The sequence below is a fragment of the Doryrhamphus excisus genome, linkage group LG4 (assembly GCF_037039965.1).
Source record: "Doryrhamphus excisus strain RoL-2023G ecotype Guam linkage group LG4, RoL_Dexc_Guam_v1.1, whole genome shotgun sequence".
Classification (NCBI taxonomy): Eukaryota; Metazoa; Chordata; class Actinopteri; order Syngnathiformes; family Syngnathidae; genus Doryrhamphus; species Doryrhamphus excisus.
Window position 1 is genome coordinate 23,278,345 of NC_136360.1, and position 21,232 is coordinate 23,299,576.

General features: G+C 40.1%; 1 protein-coding gene across 11 annotated transcripts in view; it reads left to right on the plus strand.

Moving 5' to 3' along the window:
• The window catches only part of ptprsa (protein tyrosine phosphatase receptor type Sa), a 312,838-nt gene that overhangs the window by 156,081 nt on the left and 135,525 nt on the right, over positions 1 to 21,232 (plus strand). The gene's annotated exons all lie outside the window — the stretch shown is intronic.

Genomic DNA, 21,232 nt, shown 5'->3' on the forward strand with positions numbered 1-21,232 from the left:
ACTTCATATGAATATCAAATGTAATGAAACCCTGCTCGGATACTGTGAACATCCAGCAGCAACACAACATTTTTCAAACATCATTGAGATTTTATATAATATGTATTATTCCAGGCTGTACGGTGGAGGAGTGGTTAGCACGCAGGTAGGAGACCCAAGTTCAATTCCACACTCGGTCATCTCTGTGTGGAGTTTGTATGTTCTTCTTGGGTTTTCTCCGGGTACTCCCACATTCCAAAAACATGCTAGGTTAATTAGCCACTCCAAATTGTCCATAGGTATGAATGTGAGTGTGAATGGTTGTTTGTCTATATGTGCCCTGTGATTGGCTGGCCACCAGTCCAGGGTGTACCCCGCCTCTCGCCCGAAGACAGCTGGGATAGGCTCCAGCACCCCCACAACAGTATCACTCGGATACTGTGAACATCCAGCAGCAACACAACATTTTGGCATGACTACTATTTTGATGAAAAATATACTGAACCAGGGCTGCACAGCGACCGGGTGGTTAGCACAAAGGCTTCACAGCTAGGAGACCCGAGTTCAATTCCATCCTCGGCCATTTCTGTGTGAAGTTTGCACGTTCTCCCCGTGCATGCGTGGGTTTTCTCCGGGTACTCCGGTTTCCTCCCACATTCCAAAAACATGCTAGGTTAATTAGCGACTCAAAATTGTCCATAGGTATGAATGTGAGTGTGAATGGTTGTTTGTCTATATGTGCCCTGTGATTGGCTGGCTGGCGACCAGTCCAGGGTGTACCCCGCCTCCGTCCGAAGACAGCTGGGATAAGCTCCAGCACCCCCGTGACCCACGTGAGGATTGCATTTATAAGAAAACAGGACCAAAACATATCTATATTCCTATAATAATATTTAGTCTAATCTCAAAGCACATAATCATATTGTAGAAGGAACGCTGTTAATCAGTGGTCATGGAAGAACTGTTTGACCACTAAGGAATCACTTCCATCCGAATAAAAAAATATTTATATATATTTGGCGCTCACAGACCATCCAGTTGAGATGTTGACAAATGTCTCCGGGGAAAAACAAACTGGAAAAATTGAACCAGAGTGAAATGATCCGATACGGAGTTCCTCCTATAGGTGATAGTTTATTTGAACATATTTCACCATATGTTGTCTTCATATGTAGAGTGTCCTTACAGAGGGGATAACACTTTCTTCCTGTGTCTCACTCACACACACACGCATGCATGCATGCACGCCATGTCCTATCTGTTCTCTCCTGTTGCCATCTGCCATGGACTGGATGAAGCTGTGCTATAGTTGGCCGACGATGAACATGCTAGGCTGTCAGGGGGATGAAGCGGGATGTTAATGTGTGTAGGGAGGTTTTGGCCAGGCTGGCCCAGCATCCTAAAATATATTTTTTGTCAGCGCCAGACCCCCCCCCCCCTCTTTCTCCCATATCTCTGTTTTTGCACTGCACACTTAGCGGTAAGATTTCTGCAACACTTTCATAGTTCCTGGACAGCCATTGTTTTCTTGTTATAAATGTTTAAATTAAAGTTCAGTACAAGCCGATGGAAACACGTTGAGCACAAGACGAGATTGCAGGAAGTAAAAGAGAACACAAAGCAACCCCATGAAATTTTAAAGACACCTAGACACCTGCGTGTTGCTGTGTGTCTGTGGGAGAGAGCGCCGGGAAAAATGTAGGGCGATCCACAGGAGCAAGAAAAATGAGTAGTGAGTGAAATCATCTTGACAAAGTTTCTTCCTGATTTCAGAAGACAGGAGTGTCGCTGCTCAGGCAAAAGCAAGAAATGAAGGACGGGGTTTTTATTTGTGGCTTTGCTGCTTTGGTTGACTAGCCTGCCTGCCATTTGGACATGCATCTTACTTCCTGTCATTTTATGTCTCCTCTCACCTGATGATAACCAAGCAGCATTTCTGTGTTTTTTTTATTATTATTATTACATTCATTCATTTTCTACCGCTTATCCTCACCAGGGTCGCGGGGGTGCTGGAGCCTATCCCAGCTGTCTTTGGACGAGAGGCGGGGGCCAGCCAATCACAGGGCACATATAGACAAACAACCATTCACACTCACATTCATACCTATGGACAATTTGGAGTGGCTAATTAACCTAGCATGTTTTTGGAATGTGGGAGAAAACCCACGCATGCACGGGGAGAACATGCAAACTCCACACAAAGATGGCCGATCATGGAATTGAACTCGGGTCTCCTAGCTGTGTTTGCTAACCACTCTTCCACCGTGCAGCCTGGAATAATAATATTATATAAAATCTCAATGATGTTTGAAAATGAAATAGTTAACCATGGAGGAAAAGATGACGAGGAGGGGTGGAAATGGAGCTAACCAGATGAACAACTGTGTGGGGGGGTAGGACTTGGATGGAGATGAAGGTGGAGAAAGGGGCCAATGTGGACTAGGTGAGGTGGGGAAAAAGGGAATATTGGTTGTTGGAACAGGGGCAAAGGAGCTTATGGGACAAGCCACATGGGACGCATTGACATTAAAGAGAGGGGCCGTGTTCTGGGGTGGCCACTGGCAGAAAAAGGATGCCAGGATGGGCGGCTTGGCTGGACACTGGAATATGCTCATAAATATTCTCTTTGTATTATAATAGCATCGTATTAGCACGGTGAAAAGCCTGGCTATCCGAGTTGAACGGTATATTCACACTGACTGCTGGAGAGGGACTAGTTGGCTGTCCAAATTCTGATATGTGCCCTTGAGCAAGGTACCAAACCCCCCACTGCTCCATGACTCAATTATAATAGTACTTACTTTTTACTTACGTTCAAATTGTCCATAGGTATGAAAGTGAGTGTGAATGGTTGTTTGTCTATATGTGCCCTGTGATTGGCTGGCCACCAGTCCACGGTGTACCCCGCCTCTCGCCCGAAGACAGCTGGGATAGGCTCCAGCACCCCCACATCAGTATCACTCGGATACTGTGAACATCCAGCAGCAACACAACATTTTGGCATGACTACTATTTTGATGAAAAATATACTGAACCAGGGCTGCACAGCGGACGGGTGGTTAGCACACAGGCTTCACAGCTAGGAGACCCGAGTTCAATTCCACCCTCGGCCATCTCTGTGTGGAGTTTGCATGTTCTCCCCCGTGCATGTGTGGGTTTTCTCCGGGTACTCCGGTTTCCTCCCACATTCCAAAAACATGCTAAGTTAATTAGCGACTCCAAATTGTCCACTCCAACTGAACAGTCAGCACACCCGTCATCACAAGCTAACAAGGATATAAAAACGTCAATGTAATGGTATTGTTTCAGTGAGATTGAAAAATAAAAGAAAATTGTGAGAGAAAAAAAAATATTCTTTAAAATACCACAAATTAAATAATCACACTTGACTATTTTATAATTTATTTCATTTTACTTTTTTATTTTTTTTTTCTTCTGCTATAATCCTGTTTTGTGTTGTTGTTTAAGGGAGTGAATGAAATGCAGTTATCTTTGATTGGGACCCTGCTTGGCTGGTACCCCAAAAGTTGAGTGAATAGGCCAAGATACGGCCCATGCGGCTATGCTGAGACATGCACACAAACTCCCCTGCAGGGGGTTCTTGGAGGGGGGGCCGGCAAACAAACAAGGGATGCTATTGAGATCTGATGCAACTTGCAGTTTGCTGTTTTTTCCTGTTCTATGGGAATGTTTTCTTATGTGTGTGTGTCGAGGGATTTACCGCTGTTTTTTCATTTTGGAGTGCCATGAGTGGGATACTCTTAGCGCCCTGCTTTGTGTACTTGTCGTACTGCGCTGCAGTCTTTAGCCTTGTGATTACTACCGATTCAAATGTGTTTCCAAAAGGCTTCCCAAGGAGCAGATATGTTTGTGTTACAGCCGATTCATTTTTTTTAATATCAAAAAAACATGATGTGCCCGAATATCACAGTGCTTGTGTTGTTTTATACACTCATACTGATGACACACAAATTGCTGGGTTGCTTGTGCTGTCACATCCAGTTGCAGCCGTCAACATCTCAAACAGTTGGGGGGTCAAATGTATTCGTAGCTGGATGTCGGAGACGTCTCACATGTGGAAATCGTTCAAAGAAATTACTAAGATAGTCCATCACAACGGGCTGCACGGTGTTCGAGTGGTTAGCACGCAGACCTCACAGCTACACCGTGCATGTGTGGGTTTTCTCCGGGTACTCCGGTTTTCTACCACATTCCAAAAACATGCTAGGTTAATTGGCCACTCCAAATTGTGAGAAGCTCAGGAGAAGCTCAGAGTAAAGCAAGGTGAGGTGGCTTGGGCATTTCGTCCGTACGTCTCCTGGGCACCTTCCTGGGAATGCCCAGCCCGGAGGAGGCCCTGGAGCAGACCTAGGATGCACCAGAGGGAATATGTCTCACAGCTGGTCTGGGAAAGCCTTCATGTCCTCCCTGGTGGAACTGGAAGAGTTGACTAGAGATCGGAAAGTCTGGACTTTTTTCCAGAGTTAACGGCTGCAAATCTGCCGAGTGGTTAGCACGTAGCCCACACAGCTTGGAGACCCGAGTTCGATTCCACCCTCGGCCATATCTGTGTGGAGTTTGCATGTTCTCCGTGTGCATGTGTGGGTTTTCTCCGGGTACTCCGGTTTCCTCCCACATTCCAAAAACATGCTAGGTTAATTAGCCACTCCAAATTGTCCATAGGTTATGAATGTGAGTGTGAATGGTTGTTTGTCTATATGTGCCCTGTGATTGGCTGGCCACCAGTCCAGGGTGTACCCCACCTCTCGCCCCAAGACAGCTGGGATAGGCTCCAGCACCCCCACGACAGTATCACTCGGATACTATGAACATCCAGCAGCAACACAACACTGAAAATGTACATCCTGTCATTAAAACGTATGCACACAAGTGGGGCCCATTTTGGAGTACCACTCCTAGCCAGGTGGAACCAATCAGACCTTCTCTGTCTCTCATCACTCCCTCGTCTCTCTTAAGTCTTTCCAAAGCTTTCTCTGTTTGCTAATTTCCAAGCCTGGTCTTTATCCACCACTCTGATTCCCTAAACATACTTTAGCCTCCTTCCTACTGTTGAGAGTCATTTCCCTTCGGTGGAGTCGGAACAGGTAAACATCTCTTTGGCAGAATCCAGTATACACATGTTCAACTGGTTTACAGATGTCTAGGGATCGGGGATTGGGTTTTTCTCACATTTTGCATCAGCTAAACAATTATCCACAATTATATCTTGCTTTTTGTAGCTGACTTTTTGCAGACAATATCATCGAAGACTTTCAACTCGACTTGGACTTAGACATTAATGACTCTGGACTTGAGTTGGACTTTAGTCTTAAGTTGGACTTTTAGTTTGTTTAGGAGACACAAAACAGTGCTTATAAGTTGAAGGAACTCGAAAATTCCAATTAGATGACTTGACTTGGACGTAGACATTAATGACTCTGAACTTGAGTTGGACTTTTAGTTTTGTTTTGGTGACACAAAACAGTGCTCATAAATTGAAGGAACTCGAAAATTCCAATTATATGACTCGACTTAAACTTAGACATTAATGACTCTGGACTTGAGTTGGACTTCAGTCTTAAGTTGGACTTTTAGTTTATTCAGTAGAAACAAAACTGCTTATAAGTTGAAAGAAATCAAAATTTCCAATTATATGACTCGACTTGGACTTAGACATTAATGACTCTGGACTTGAGTTGGACTTTAGTCTTAAGTTGGACTTTTAGTTTACTTAGGAGACACAAAACAGTGCTTATAAGTTGAAAGGATTCAAAAATTCCAATTATGACTCAACTTGGACTTAGACATTAATGACTCTGGACTTGAGTTGGACTTCAGTCTTAAGTTGGACTTTTAGTTTGTTTTTGTGACACAAAACAGTGCTTATAAGTTGAAAGGACTCAAAAATTCCAATTATATGAGTTGACTTGGACTTAGACATTAATGACTCTGGACTTGAGTTGGACTTTTAGTTTATTTAGGAGACACAAAACAGTGCTAATAAGTTGAAAGGACTCGAAAATTCCAATTATATGACTCGACTTGGACTTAGACATTAATGACTCTGAACTTGAGTTGGACTTTTAGTTTTGTTTTGGTGACACAAAACTGCTTATAAGTTGAAGGAACTCGAAAATTCCAATTATACGACTTGACTTAGACATTAATGACTCTGGACTTGAGTTGGACTTTAGTCTTAAGTTGGACTTTTAGTTTATTTAGGAGACACAAAACAGTGCTTATAAGTTGAAAGGATTCAAAAATTCCAATTATGACTCGCCTTGGACTTAGACATTAATGACTCTGGACTTGAGTTGGACTTTAGTCTTAAGTTGGACTTTTAGTGTATTTAGGAGACACAAAACAGTGCAAAAAAGTTGAAAGGACTTGAAAAATCCAATTATATGACTCGACTTGGACTTAGACATTAATGACTCTGAACTTGAGTTGGACTTTTAGTTTTGTTTTGGTGACACAAAACAGTGCTTATAAGTTGAAGGAACTCGAAAATTCCAATTATATGACTCGACTTGGACTTAGACATTAATGACTCTGGACTTGAGTTGGACTTCAGTCTTAAGTTGGACTTTTAGTTTATTCAGGAGATACAAAACAGTGCTTATAAGTTGAAAGGACTTGAAAATTCCAATTTTATGACTCGACTTGGACGTAGACATTAATGACTCTGGACTTGAGTTGGTCTTTAGTCTAAGTTGGACTTTTATTTTATTTAGGAGACACAAAACAGTGCCAAAAAAGTTGAAAGGACTGGAAAATTCCAATTATATGACTCGACTTGACGCGGCAAGTCTTGTCTTGACACTTGACTTGGATTTGAACGTCTACGCTGAAGGACTTGACACCTTCAGTCATTTGATCACCAAGATGTCTGTCAGTCATGGTGGTAGTAACTTATTTTTTCACATTCTTGTCCACAGTATAAACATTCCTCGACTTTTTCCACCCCTGTTGTCATTAGCAACTTTTTACAGTAAGTTGTGGCCTGGTTTGGTCTGTGCAAGTATGTTATTTCAACCAAAAATATCCATACTGCCCATGTATTTGACTTCCTGGATGTGTTGTGTGCAGATTGACCTCTGCTATGGTGGCAGAGATCAGCAGCTCAGCCAAAGCCCAGTAGGATGAAAATTGAATCAAGAGTTTTCCCAGTTTGAGCTGAGCTGACTGCTGGGGGAAGACAAGCAGTGCAGTGAATGAGTGGGAATGTTGTGAAGGTCTTTCGAGTGTACTCTAAATACAGTATATGTACCATATGTCCTGTTGTTTGCTGCAACTGACATTTTGGGAGCTTTTTACGCAAGAATGAACATAGTAGAAATGGCAGGTTTTGTTTCTAAAATAAAATAAATCGGCATACTAACAATGTTTTTAAAATGATGGCTGCAAAAGCACTTGAGGACACTGCAGTTTGCGTACCATGCCATTACCACAACTTATCAAAAAGCGTATTTTTTATGCAGCGATCTGCATATATTTGGGCTGAGAATACATTAGGGACACATTGTACACATTGGAGAAGCTCATTATCTTAAGAGGTGCACACGTTTCAACATTCATGAATCAGGGTTCCCACGCATTTGCAAAACCTGGAAAATGATTTAGACATTTTGCAGGCATGGAACACATGGGGAAAAATGACAAGTAGGCAATTGTCCTGGAGGATTTAGTCTTAGGTTAAAAGTGAATCACAGCCGGACACAGTACCTCACGTTACTTTACCAGCCAATCAAATTAGCATTTCCACTTAGAAAACTTCTGCAACCAAGTGCTTCCCTTTTGTTAATAGATTTTGTGACTTTTCTGACCCCGTTGAGGACTTATCGCCTCAAGATAAAACTAGAAACTGCAAGTTAAAAAAGTGTGGCTAGTATTGATCTTCTTGACTGTAATTTGTCTCTGTAGCATCTGAAAATGTCCAGGAAAAGTCTTGGAAAACAATTTCAGGGAAAGAGTGGGAACAGAAGATGCATCATTCAGTATTTTGCCCGACAAAACTATAGCCCGAGGTGCGTTGTGAACTCTGCGGTTGTGACTATCAGATATTACGCTAAGAGTCCACTGGGACGGCGCCAGTTGGTGCCAGTTTGCGGCAATGCAATTTGCTGTGGCGCCTAGTGGCGTGTAGTGGCTCAAACTGCCTCCCAACTGGCTCAGGGTGGCTCGTAACAGTGGCAAAAATTGAGTGTGGCGGCACGAAAATTTGAAAATGTTTAAAATATTGGTGGCACCACTTGCATCGAGCCATCGATGAACTCAAAGAACTCAAAAATTCCAATTATATGACTCGACTTGGACTTAGACATTAATGACTCTGGACTTGAGTTGGACTTTAGTCTTAAGTTGGACTTTTAGTTTATTTAGGAGACACAAAACAGTGCTTATAAGTTGAAAGGATTCAAAAATTCCAATTATGACTCGGCTTGGACTTAGACATTAATGACTCTGGACTTGAGTTGGACTTCAGTCTTAAGTTGGACTTTTAGTTTATTCAGGAGACACAAAACTGCTTATAAGTTGAAAGAACTCAAAAATTCCAATTATATGACTCGACTTGGACTTAGACATTAATGACTCTGGACTTGAGTTGGACTTTAGTCTTAAGTTGGACTTTTAGTTTATTCAGGAGACACAAAACAGTGCTTATAAGTTGAAAGGATTCAAAAATTCCAATTATATGACTCGACTTGGACTTAGACATTAATGACTCTGGACTTGAGTTGGACTTCAGTCTTAAGTTGGACTTTTAGTTTATTCAGGAGACACAAAACTGCTTATAAGTTGAAAGAACTCAAAAATTCCAATTATATGACTCGACTTGGACTTAGACATTAATGACTCTGGACTTGAGTTGGACTTTAGTCTTAAGTTGGACTTTTAGTTTATTCAGGAGACACAAAACAGTGCTTATAAGTTGAAAGGATTCAAAAATTCCAATTATATGACTCGACTTGGACTTAGACATTAATGACTCTGGACTTGAGTTGGAAAATTTGAAAATGTTTAAAATATTGGTGGCACCACTTGCATCGAGCCATCGGTGCGAAGTGTCCACCAAGTGGAACCAAATGTCGCAAACAATCCGCCTATTGGAATCCACTGGAATGTAATGGCTTGAGCCAATTATGGCAAATTATGTGATTGCCACATAGTGGCTCGTGGAGGCCCGTAACGGCGGCAAAAATTGAGTTTGGCGGCAAGAAAATTTCAAAATGTTTTAAATATTGGTGGCGCCACTTGCATCAAACAATCCGCCTATTGGAATCGACTGGAATGTAATGGCTCGAGCCAAGTTACGCCAATGATGCTAGAAGTCCCCTGGGCCAGCAACACTTGGTGCTAGTTCTCGCCAATGCAATTTGCTGTGGCACCTAGTGTCGCCAATAAGGTGCCTAGTGGCGTGCAGTGGCTCAAACTGCCTCCCAACTGGCTCGTGGTGGCTCGTAACGTGGCAAAAATTCAGTATGACGGCAAGAAAATTTCAAAATGTTTAAAATACTGGTGGCACCACTTGCATCAAGCAATCGGTGCCAAGGGTCCACCAAGTGGAACCAAATGTCACTAACAATTGGAATCCACTGGAACGTAATGGCTCGAGCCAAGTTGTGCCAATGATGCTAGGAGTCCACTCGGCCGGCGCGCTTAGTGGCTCGCTGTGGCGCAAAATAACGGCAACATGCCAAGCGAACATTAATTCTCCGCCAACTGGCACCAACTGGCGCCGGCCCAGTGGACTCCTAGCAATAGCAACCACATATTGGAACTGGTCATTATAGGATGCTTTATTTATACCACGTATGCTTTGTTTATGTGCATAAATTGGGGGTGCCACTGCTTACCCTATGTAGTGCAGTTTTCACCCAGCAGTACAATTCCATTCGGATCGGGACACTGTATAATTTTGTGCGTTTCTATTGTCAGTGTAGCAAATGATACGGACCGCATCTTGGCGCCCTTCAGCTGGCCTGCAAACCACGTAATATGGTATGGTTCACTCGTGGTTTGGTGGGGTTAGACACTGCAGTTCCTTAAGATGTCAACATGGAATCATGAGCTTCCCTACATAACTGGAAATGGAATGGAATGGGAAGAACACAAATCAAAGCTTTTGCACAGGCTTACCCGAAATACCTCACATAAATACGTATGGTACCACATGGGCCCTTCTTTCCTCCTACTCGGCCCTGAATAAATCCATCCTCGGAACCTACAATGCTATAGTCATGTGTGATTGGAAGCTAACAACGGACACATAAGCTGAGTGACGGTAAAACAGGAAGTGATGGATGGATCGGCTGAAAAAGCTGTACTGACGGAGCAGGATAAGTGAATGGCGCCTGTTGCTGTGGGTGGCTGACTTCTGAACTGCCATCATCAATTTTATATCATTCTTGCTCAAGCAGAGTAACCCCGGTGACCCCGGACATGGAGCCGGAGCCAATATAAGACCCTGTGGTAGAGCGAAAATGGGCAAGAAGGAATTGATGAAGAGGAGGCGAGATAGAGAATGGGTTGTCGACGAGGCAGTTCAGGTTTTTTGATTGGTTTGTTACTCGCTGGAAAGTCCACATAAATGGATCCTTTGTCAGGCGACTGAATTCCGAGATTCGAATTTTGAGAAGCTTCACTCTTATGTTTCCTCTTAACAAAGTCGGTTATTTAATAAGAATTTCCCTGCACACTTCTGTTTTTATATGATACAGTATACCCTTATCGGTAACACCAAATTATAGTAGTCATTAGTAGTCATTGTTTACATGGGGAGTTTTTCCTCTTTCCGAATGGAATCTTTCCGAATGACCTTTCCGAAAACAAAGGTATCCATTGGAAAGGAATATTCCAATCTCTTGTCTGCATGCGCCGCTATAATCAACCAGAATAGTCAATGGGGCATGCCCAGTAAAACGTAAACATTAATATCATGTGATAGTTTTTGTTGGAGTAATTTTAGATTTTTTGTTTGTCCAGTCTTGAAATTTAGTTTGGATCAAAAACAAACTTTGCTTAGCAGTCCATTGCCGATTGCTCGCCTCCATTTTAAAAACTGAAGAACGTCTTATATATTCATTCGGATTGGCACTTTTCTCTCGGAATGAAGTGTATACAAAGGTTACATTCTTTCCATTTGAGCAAATAAACCGAATGCAATTGGAATATTTGGGTCCATGTATACGTGGCTAATGATGAACCAATCTACCTAACTCTAACCTTAACCACTATTCATTACTCAGCAATTCTTCATTAGTTACTTAGTAACTGCTGCATTAAGACCCTCTTATTTAACAGAGACTAGCATGGCAATAAAACTAAAGCGTGCACAAATCTATCTTCCGGTGGCTAACAATGTGTTACAATAAATAAATCGGTTAATTCTGCCATTATTTTATTCTGACGCTTACTTAGCACTGAACAAGAGCCGTGCACAGGTTTTAATGCTGTGGAATTGGACAGTAGAAATGGACAGTAGGCCATGTTGCTGTTCTTCTTTCATACTAATATCGAAGTTGCAGTGACAACCAGTTTTTGATTTTTGGTATTTCGACATCGAAGCGACTTACAGATCTGTGTTCGAATCAGCCGAACCGAAACAGCGAGGGTTTGGAGTTTGGAGGGAATGGTCGTTTCTGCTGATTAGAATCGGTGTGAGTGATGACCTTTGGAGTGGCCCATCTCATGCATAAAGACGAGATGGAGTCACCATCTTCTTACATATAAATGAGCCCCGAGCCCAGGTGACTGAAGTCATTCTCCCAAAGAGGTCGAGATATCTGGACCCTCTGGGGCACAAATGATTGGACTGAAGGCCAGCTATGTCAGTGGTAAGATCGTGGTTTGGACGATTTCTGAGTAATATTTGAAAGTAAAATGTTTGTATCAGCTCATTGAGTCGGAATAATCCGATCGATCGGTTTCCATTAAGGCCACTATATGACCACATGCTAATTTGGGGGAGGGGAATCATATCTTGAGATACAGTATTTAAAGTCCAGTGTCATTAGTCATTATAGGCCTTTTCTTAGCCTTTTATTTTTTTTTATTTAATTTTTTTAATAAAAAAAAATAAAAATATATATATATATATATTTTTTATGTACCTTCTGTTGTGTTGTGTTGTTTCATTGCTTCAATGTAGGTTTTATGCTTTCTTTGTAGCACTTTGAGATTTCTGTAATGCAAAGTGCAAAATAAATAAAATTTGTTATTTTTTAATTATTATTATTTTTTAATATATTTATATTTATAAATATATTTATAATTATTAATTTATAATTATTATTATTATTATTATTATTATTATTATTATTATTATTATTATTATATATATATTATTATATATATATCCATTGGAAATGAATATTCCAATCTCTTGTCTACATGAGCCGCTATAATCAACCATAATAGTCAATGGGGCATGCCCAGTAAAACATAAACATTAACATCATGTGATAGTTTTTGTTGGAGTAACTTCATATTGCGAGTTTTTCGTTCATCCAGTCGGAATAAATACAATTTATTATTTTTATTATTATTATTATTATTATTATTATTATTATTATTATTATTATTATTATTATTATTATTATTATTATTATTATTATTATTATTATTATTTGTCCCCATGGAGCAAGCAACGCCAGTCTCCAATCAATCGTTCAAATGCTTATTATAGTCGGAAATTATGCATGGGGTCATCTTGCTGACTTTTCCGCGGAAGTAGCGCATCAACCTTGTCTTGCTCTTTTAATCTTTCTAAGTGACTTATTTATTCGACACCCCAGCTGTTGTCATCCCATTGAAGGCTGTAATCCTTTTTTGACCCTTTTTGCCACATGCACCTGTCACCTACGCATTGCATGTTGACATTAAGTAATTAATGCCTGCTAGCCAACATACTTGTCTTCGGCTCATTTCCGGCCGCCACCTATTCAAATGTGTTCTCTCATGATCAAGCTGACCTTCAAATATGTCATTAGCGGCATAATTGCGTGATGCTAATGTTTTCTGAGACAATGGCCATCCTTTTCCATCCATTTCCGCAATAAAAGCTAATACCGCATGTTTTGATCTGACAAATCTTAAGTATGTTTGATTGAGTGTAGAACACATTTTATATGCAGTCTATAGAGTATTACTCTATGTGACACAATGTTATTTTGGGTTAGCATAGGTGCAATTTTTTTTCATGTAATTTTAATATGTCTTTACCGAACAATGATTGGAATTCTATGAGGACTATGAGGAAAAACACAAGCATCTTTATTGAGTTCCCTGGCTCTCTCCTGCTGTACATTGTCAGGCTCCAGAGGCGACTTGGCCAAGACAGGCCCACTCCAGGGGGGGGACAGGAGATGACGGCGGGTCCATTACAGGAAATGTTTCACTGTACAGAAACGTCAACTAGTCAGGTCTGGTTTAGTGGTGGGTGGTTTGAGTGCGCACTTCCATAACTCTGTGTCTGTGTACACGTGTCTAGGGGGGCAGGAGTGAGTGAAGGCACTGTGGGCGCCCTAAAATCATGCATCACGTCTCCACACAGCGTGGGTGGTGATGCTGCTACACAGTCCTTTTTTTTTTTACAATGAGAACTTCTTGTGTTGTTTAATGTAACATATGTCATGGAAATTGCTCAGCTAGTGTTCTTACTTAACTAATGCAGGATGTAAAAGGCTGGAATATTCTTAAAGACAACTAATGGCGACACCATGACTTGATGGCTTTCGATGTAAACGTGAAGCCAGTATCAGCCCGAGACTGAAGATACCAGATAAACCATGTGATGATCTTCATATCTATCATATACTATTTAATCAAAAGACCATGTTACATGTATTACATGTACACTACCGCTCAAAAGTTTGAGATGACTTGGAAATGTTTTAGTCCAGTCTCAGATCTGGCTTTTTCTTGGCAGTCCTGCTATGAAGTCCAGCATCCTGAAGTGACCGCTTCACTGTTGATACTGACACTGGTGATTGACGCCTACTATTTAGTGCAGCTGCCAGGTGACCACCTGTCTTAAACTACACACTCTCACATATTTGTCTGCAGTGTTTTTCTGTCCTTGTTAGACCCAGTTTGTGCTATTGCAAATAATTTTTTTGTCTTTCATAATTACAGTCACCCCTGGTTTAATTAATTGGTTACAGACCTGCCAGCGATAAATTAATGTCCATGATATCGGATTCCAAGTCAATAAATGGAATATTTTTGTAGTTGGAGCACGGAAAATCTGTTTATGACTTTGTAAATACGAGGGATTTATGTTGCCGATTTTGATACCAATCATCCATGAGTGAAATTGACCGATTCCGACACCGATCATATGGAATAATTCTTCTTTGTTTCTTCTTGCACAGTTGTGCAGCGTTTTTCTGTCCTTGTTAGACCCAGTTTGTGCTGCTCTCTGAAGGGAGTAGTTAACAGCATGGTAAGAGATTTTAGTTTTAGTTACGATTTTTAGATGGCTTTTCTAATCATCTATTAGCCTTATAAAATGATGAACTTGGATTAGCAGCCATACCAGGAGATTGATGCAGAGGACTGACAGTTGTTGATAGTAGGCCTCTATGCAAAAATATACATCCTTCTTTGAATATCATCTGATTCATTTTAATTGTTTGTGAAATGCAGGAAAATGTGTTTTTCTTTAGAAAACAAAGAAATTTGCAAGTGATCCCAAACTTTTGAGCGGTAGTGTATACTGTACACGGGATTCTGTAAATGTACTGTATGTTGTATGTTTGCGACCAACTGTTTCTTTCTAAGGAGTTCCCTTCAGTGGACTGGAAACATACAGTATGCTGTCAACCTTAAGCCCAAAATTGAATTTGTCATATTTTCCATCCATTCCTCACTTTAAATTGTTTGGCTCTCATTTGTTCTTGATATCAACTCTCTGCAACCCTTGGCTGAAATCATTCTGTATCTTTTTGGCAGACAAGCTGTCTAATTTGCCGTTAGCTCATGGTGATGACAGTTATTGGCCTCGTCTGTGCACTGTTCACAATTGGAGATAATGCCGAATCTGTTCGAAGGCTGACACATTTTTTATGCATTTCCATCGAAAGGTTTTGCTCAGCATTTTTTTATTCGGTGTTCAACATTTATTTGGGGAAGACAATCTTTACCATACCAGTCTTTGAACTGAACCAATTGACTGTTTAATTAGGTAATCCATCCATCCATATAATGGAGAGGACTTGCCATACAAATACCGCTGTAGACGCATCCATGCCATCGCCAGTCCAGCCTATTACCCAGCTTCTTTGGTAACATTGTCAGTATCTCGTTTTTTGTGGATTTCTGGATGAACTGTAAATGATACCCTTGTGATGTCAAGAATGCCAATGCAACATATCCCTCTCGGAACACTGCAAAGTGGGGAAAGGTTGAAGGGTTGGCTGTATAACAACCATAATTTCGCTGAGATGGCTATCTAGAGAGGGTGAGCGGTGATGGGGCTAGAGTATCTATGATTAGATTTCCCCGGTGTTGTTATTCTTCTCTGTTCCCGCTATCTGTGTGTGCCTCTTTTTCCCTTGTCACATTTTCGGTATCTCGCAAGCAATTCAAGAGGGATAGCAGGGGAAAAAATCAGGTTCACGTCAGTCAAAAATATTTTGATCAGTGAGCCCAAACATTGTGAAATATACATTTGGCGCTTTTTTACGTAAAATAACTGTCAAAGCATATTGCTGAAAGCTGCCAAAATAACTCTCTCTCTTTCTGGCTTGCACTCTCTCAATCTGCTCGCCGTCCCTGTGCAATATTAATGCTCATATCTGCTTAAACCCTGTGTCTCTATGCTGCGGTATTGGGTAATCAGTTAACCTGATTATGCCTCTGATGGAATTAAATCATTTCGGTAAGTGACAATAATAATATGAGTAATAGGTGTGGGGGAGGGTGGAGCATTTGCTGCTACAGTGGCCACCAATCGGCCACCAATCGGCCACCAATGGGCCACCAATGGGCCACCAATGGGCCACCAATCGGCCACCAATCGGCCACCAATCGGCCACCAATCGGCCACCAATGGGCCACCAATCGGCCACCAATCGGCCACCAATCGGCCACCAATCGGCCACCAATTGGCCACCAATCGGCCACCAATCGGCCACCAATCGGCCACCAATCGGCCATCGTACAACTCCCCCGCAGTAGATGCCCTGAATGAGACGTCCAACACCAATGAATGGCACGTCTGTCTTGTATATTAAAAATAAAATTTTTATGAACTTTTAGTAAAAATTTTTTGACAGTCATGGCCAAAACATTGACATCTTTGTCCAAAAACATCGACATCTTTTGCATGCCAAAATTTATGCCACTATATTGACAGTTACTATGGTACCCATTAAGTCATTGTATGGTCATATCACCTCGTACTTCGGTACGAGGTACATTATTAAAAAAAAAAAAAAAAATTAAACTAAACCTTAAACTGTATTATAGAAAGCAGGAAGTGAACAAATGTAACAGTTACTGATTGTAAAAGTACCAGATGGAGGGGTAGGATTTAATAAGCTTTGCTTCTTCCTACTCCTTTTGGACATGTGGAACTGTGAAATTAAAAATAAAATAAAATTAAATTAAAAACTATATTAGGAAAGCAGGAAGTGAACAAATGTAACAGTTAGTGATTGTAAACGTACCAGATGGAGGGGTAGGATTTAATAAGCTTTGCTTCTTCCTACTCCTTTTGGACATGTGGAACTGGGAACTGATTATGGGATGCACTCAATTGGAATCTGATGCATGTTCAAATGAAATAAAACCATTACCATTACCATTACCATATGTTTGGCCATGACTGTACTTCCAATTACCTATTGACCAGGAAGGGTAAGGCAAATCTAAATTAGAACTTTACCTACTTTGGTGCAACTATGACATTTTTGCTACCAGTGATTCTCAAGCAAGAGGATTAATCAGGAACGTTAAATGAGTCTAAAGTGTTCTTTAGACCTTTTAAGCAGGCCACACTGACCACGATAGCAAGCCGAATGCAACAGCAGGCATGAATTTGCAGATTATCAGACAGCCACTGGCTCAACTATTCCCGGGCTGATTAAAGGCTTTACACCTGTCACTTGTGTAATGATATTAAATTTTAATTCTAATATGAAATGAAACACAGTTATGGGCACTGAAGCACAAACGGATAGCAGAAAAAACTGAAGCCTAGTGGGGGGTTTGGCATTGATGATGGCCGAGTCAGATGTTGCATGGTCATCACTTGGACTGCATTGAGGAATTGAGGATTGTATTCCTACTTTTTGGAAACGGGTCTGCAATGCATGAACAGTGATAAACGAGGGTAGGACTAAGTTAAATTTGAAGTCCAGCATCCTGAAGTGGCCGCTGTTGATACTGACACTGGTGTTTTACGCCTACTATTTATTTGACTTAAACTACACACTCTCACATATTTGTCTTCTTGCTGCAGCGTTTTTCTGTCCTTGTTAGACCCAGTGTGTGCTGCTCTCTGAAGGGAGTAGTTAACAGCATGGTAAGAGATTTTAGTTTTAGTTATGATTTTTAGATGGCTTTTCTAATCATCTATTAGCCTTATAAAATGATGAACTTGGATTAGCAGCCAAGTTTAGTTTAGTCTTGTATGTCCTATTTTGTCTTATTATGTTTACTATATTGAATAATATGAGTATAAATATGAATGTGGGGTGTCATTTCTCATAATGTTTGAAATTGTATTTAGAGGGTGATAAACAGGTTGTCTATGTCTTATATGTCGTATTTTGTCTTATTATGTCGACTATATTGGGTAATAGGAGTATAAAGATGAATGTGGGGTGTCATTTCTCATAATGTTTAAAATTGCATTTAGGAGTTGGTAAATATGTTTTCCATGTCTTATATGTCGTATTTTGTCTTATTACGTCGACTATATTGGGTAATTAACTTGGATTAGCAGCCATACCAGGAGATTGATGCAGAGGACTGACAGTTGTTGATGCAAAAATGTAGATCGTTAATTTTAATTGTTTATGAAATGGAAAAAAAAAATGTTTGTGAAATGCAGGAAAATTTGTTTTTCTTTGGAAAACAAAGAAATTTGCAAGTGATCCCAAACTTTTGAGCGGTAGTGTAAGTCACACTGGAGTATAAGCTGCATTTTTTGCGGGTAATTTATTTTACAAACTACTTGACCAAAACAGACATTACGTCATCTTACACTTTTTTGTACACTTTTTTCATTTATAAGTCGCTCTGGTGTATAAGTCGCAGGAACAGCCAACCTATGAAAAAAAGTGCGACTTATAGTCCGGAAAATACAGTACCCGTTACATAGTCAGTATATAAACCCAGCTTATGGAGGCCCCGCCCTGCAGTCTAATGATCATTGGCCTAATTGGTAAAAACTGTTCCTGGCAAAACAAACAGTGACTGGTCATTGATGAATAGTTCACTTTCATTGATTCTATTTGGCCATAATGGTCTATGTGGCGGAATGGGCCCGTTCGAGGATAGCATCAAGGCACGTCATTGGCTTGACTCTGAAGTAGCAATCCCTCGATGGCTGATCTGTTTATTTTTGCATGGCCTTCTTTATCGATGGAGCCTGTTAGCTTGAGGGGAAAGATGCTATCTGACTATTCCCGGGGATGTAAGTAACCACTATACATGTCGTTTATTTTGCCGGTAATGCATCAGATGCGGGCAGCTGGTAACGATGGAATAATCTTCCGTTGCTTTGAAAAACGTGTTTGCTCACCTCTTTCTGTCCATACTGTAGCTGGCTCGCTACAACTGATTCCCTCTGTCACTTGCCTAATTCCATTAGTGTCAAATCCACTCCTTGGGTGGATGTCTTAACGGCAGGCTGTACCGACTCCGATTTACCATTTTCATACGGCGGAGGTTGGCTTAATGCGACTCGGATAGACCTCAAACGCATCCAATACATCAGGCGGTACACACAGAGCCATGCAATAATCTCCGTCCCGTAGACAGACCTCGCTAGAGGGCGATGAGAGTGCGTCACCATTAAGGTGTGTTTTACATAGATCATTGACGACATGCAGAAGAGAGATTTCTGAAAACATATTACGCTCTCTTGTTCTGTAGTTTTTCCAAAGCCAGATGTAGATTTGCAATTGCTTTTCGAGGCTTCAGGGTGACTCGATATAAAAAGATTATACAGGGGTGATCATTAATAATCGATGGGGGAGGATACAGCACTCCAGCCTAAAACGGTGTAAATGCCTGTACTTCTGCGAACCGGGCAGTGAAATATTCATCATGCTCTGCTGATGCCCACCTCATCGGACGTCATTGTGAGACCACCTTCTTTTTTTTCCCCCCTCAAATGTCTTATTTTTGAAAAATTTTGCAACGAGAATACATAATATATAGCCCTTCTCTTTTACTCACAGCGCACCTTTTGTACTATCCTTGTGCAAATACAGATACTACTACACAATCTCTGTACTGATGTCATATAAATTGTATCACGGATCATTATACAGTTGTCCCTCGTTCATCACTGTTAATTGTAGAATTCCTTATGTATAAATTGAATATTTTCATAGTTATAGCATCTTTGCTACTACACAATCACTGTACTGATGTCATATAAATTGTATCGCAATCATTATACAGTTGTCCCTCATTCATCACTGTTAATTGTAGAATTCCTTATGTATAAATTTAATATTTTCATAGTTATAGCATCTTTACAACCTTCAAAATATGTTTTGTTTACATTATTAGAGGGTTAGGGTTACTACACGGGATACTGCTACACAATCACTGTACTGATGGGTCATTATATGTACAGTTGTCCCTCGTTCATCACTGTTAATTGTAGAATTCCTTATGTATAAATTGAATATTTTCATAGTTATAGCATCTTTACAACCTTCAAAATATGTTTTGTTTACATTATTAGAGGGTTAGGGTTACTACACAGGATACTACTAGACAATCACTGTACTAATGGGTCATTATACAGTTGTCCCTCGTTCATCACTGTTAATTGTAGAATTCCTTATGTATAAATTGAATATTTTCATAGTTATAGCATCTTTACAACCTTCAAAATATGTTTTGTTTACATTATTAGAGGGTTAGGGTTACTACACGGGATACTGCTACACAATCACTGTACTGATGGGTCATTATACAGTTGTCCCTCGTTCATCACTGTTAATTGTAGAATTCCTTATGTATAAATTGAATATTTTCATAGTTATAGCATCTTTGCTACTACACAATCACTGTACTGATGTCATATAAATTGTATCGCAATCATTATACAGTTGTCCCTCGTTCATCACTGTTAATTGTAGAATTCCTTATGTATAAATTTTATATTTTCATAGTTATAGCATCTTTACAACCTTCAAAATATGTTTTGTTTACATTATTAGAGGGTTAGGGTTACTACACGGGATACTGCTACACAATCACTGTACTGATGGGTCATTATATGTACAGTTGTCCCTCGTTCATCACTGTTTATTGTAGAATTCCTTATGTATAAATTGAATATTTTCATAGTTATAGCATCTTTGCTACTACACAATCACTGTACTGATGTCATATAAATTGTATCGCAATCATTATACAGTTGTCCCTCATTCATCACTGTTAATTGTAGAATTCCTTATGTATAAATTGAATATTTTCATAGTTATAGCATCTTTACAACCTTCAAAATATGTTTTGTTTACATTATTAGAGGGTTAGGGTTACTACACGGGATACTGATACACAATCACTGTACTGATGGGTCATTATATGTACAGTTGTCCCTCGTTCATCACTGTTTATTGTAGAATTTTTTATGTATAAATTGAATATTTTCATAGTTATAGCATCTTTGCTACTACACAATCACTGTACTGATGTCATATAAATTGTATCGCCAATCATTATACAGTTGTCCCTCGTTCATCACTGTTAATTGTAAAATTCCTTATGTATAAATTGAATATTTTCATAGTTATAGCATCTTTACAACCTTCAAAATATGTTTTGTTTACATTATTAGAGGGTTAGGGTTACTACACAGGATACTACTAGACAATCACTGTACTAATGGGTCATTATACAGTTGTCCCTCGTTCATCACTGTTAATTGTAGAATTCCTTATGTATAAATTTAATATTTTGATAGTTATAGCATCTTTACAACTATCAAAATATGTCTTATTGACATTATTAGAGCCCTCTAGAAATGAAATAACACCCTTGATATGCTTGCATATCA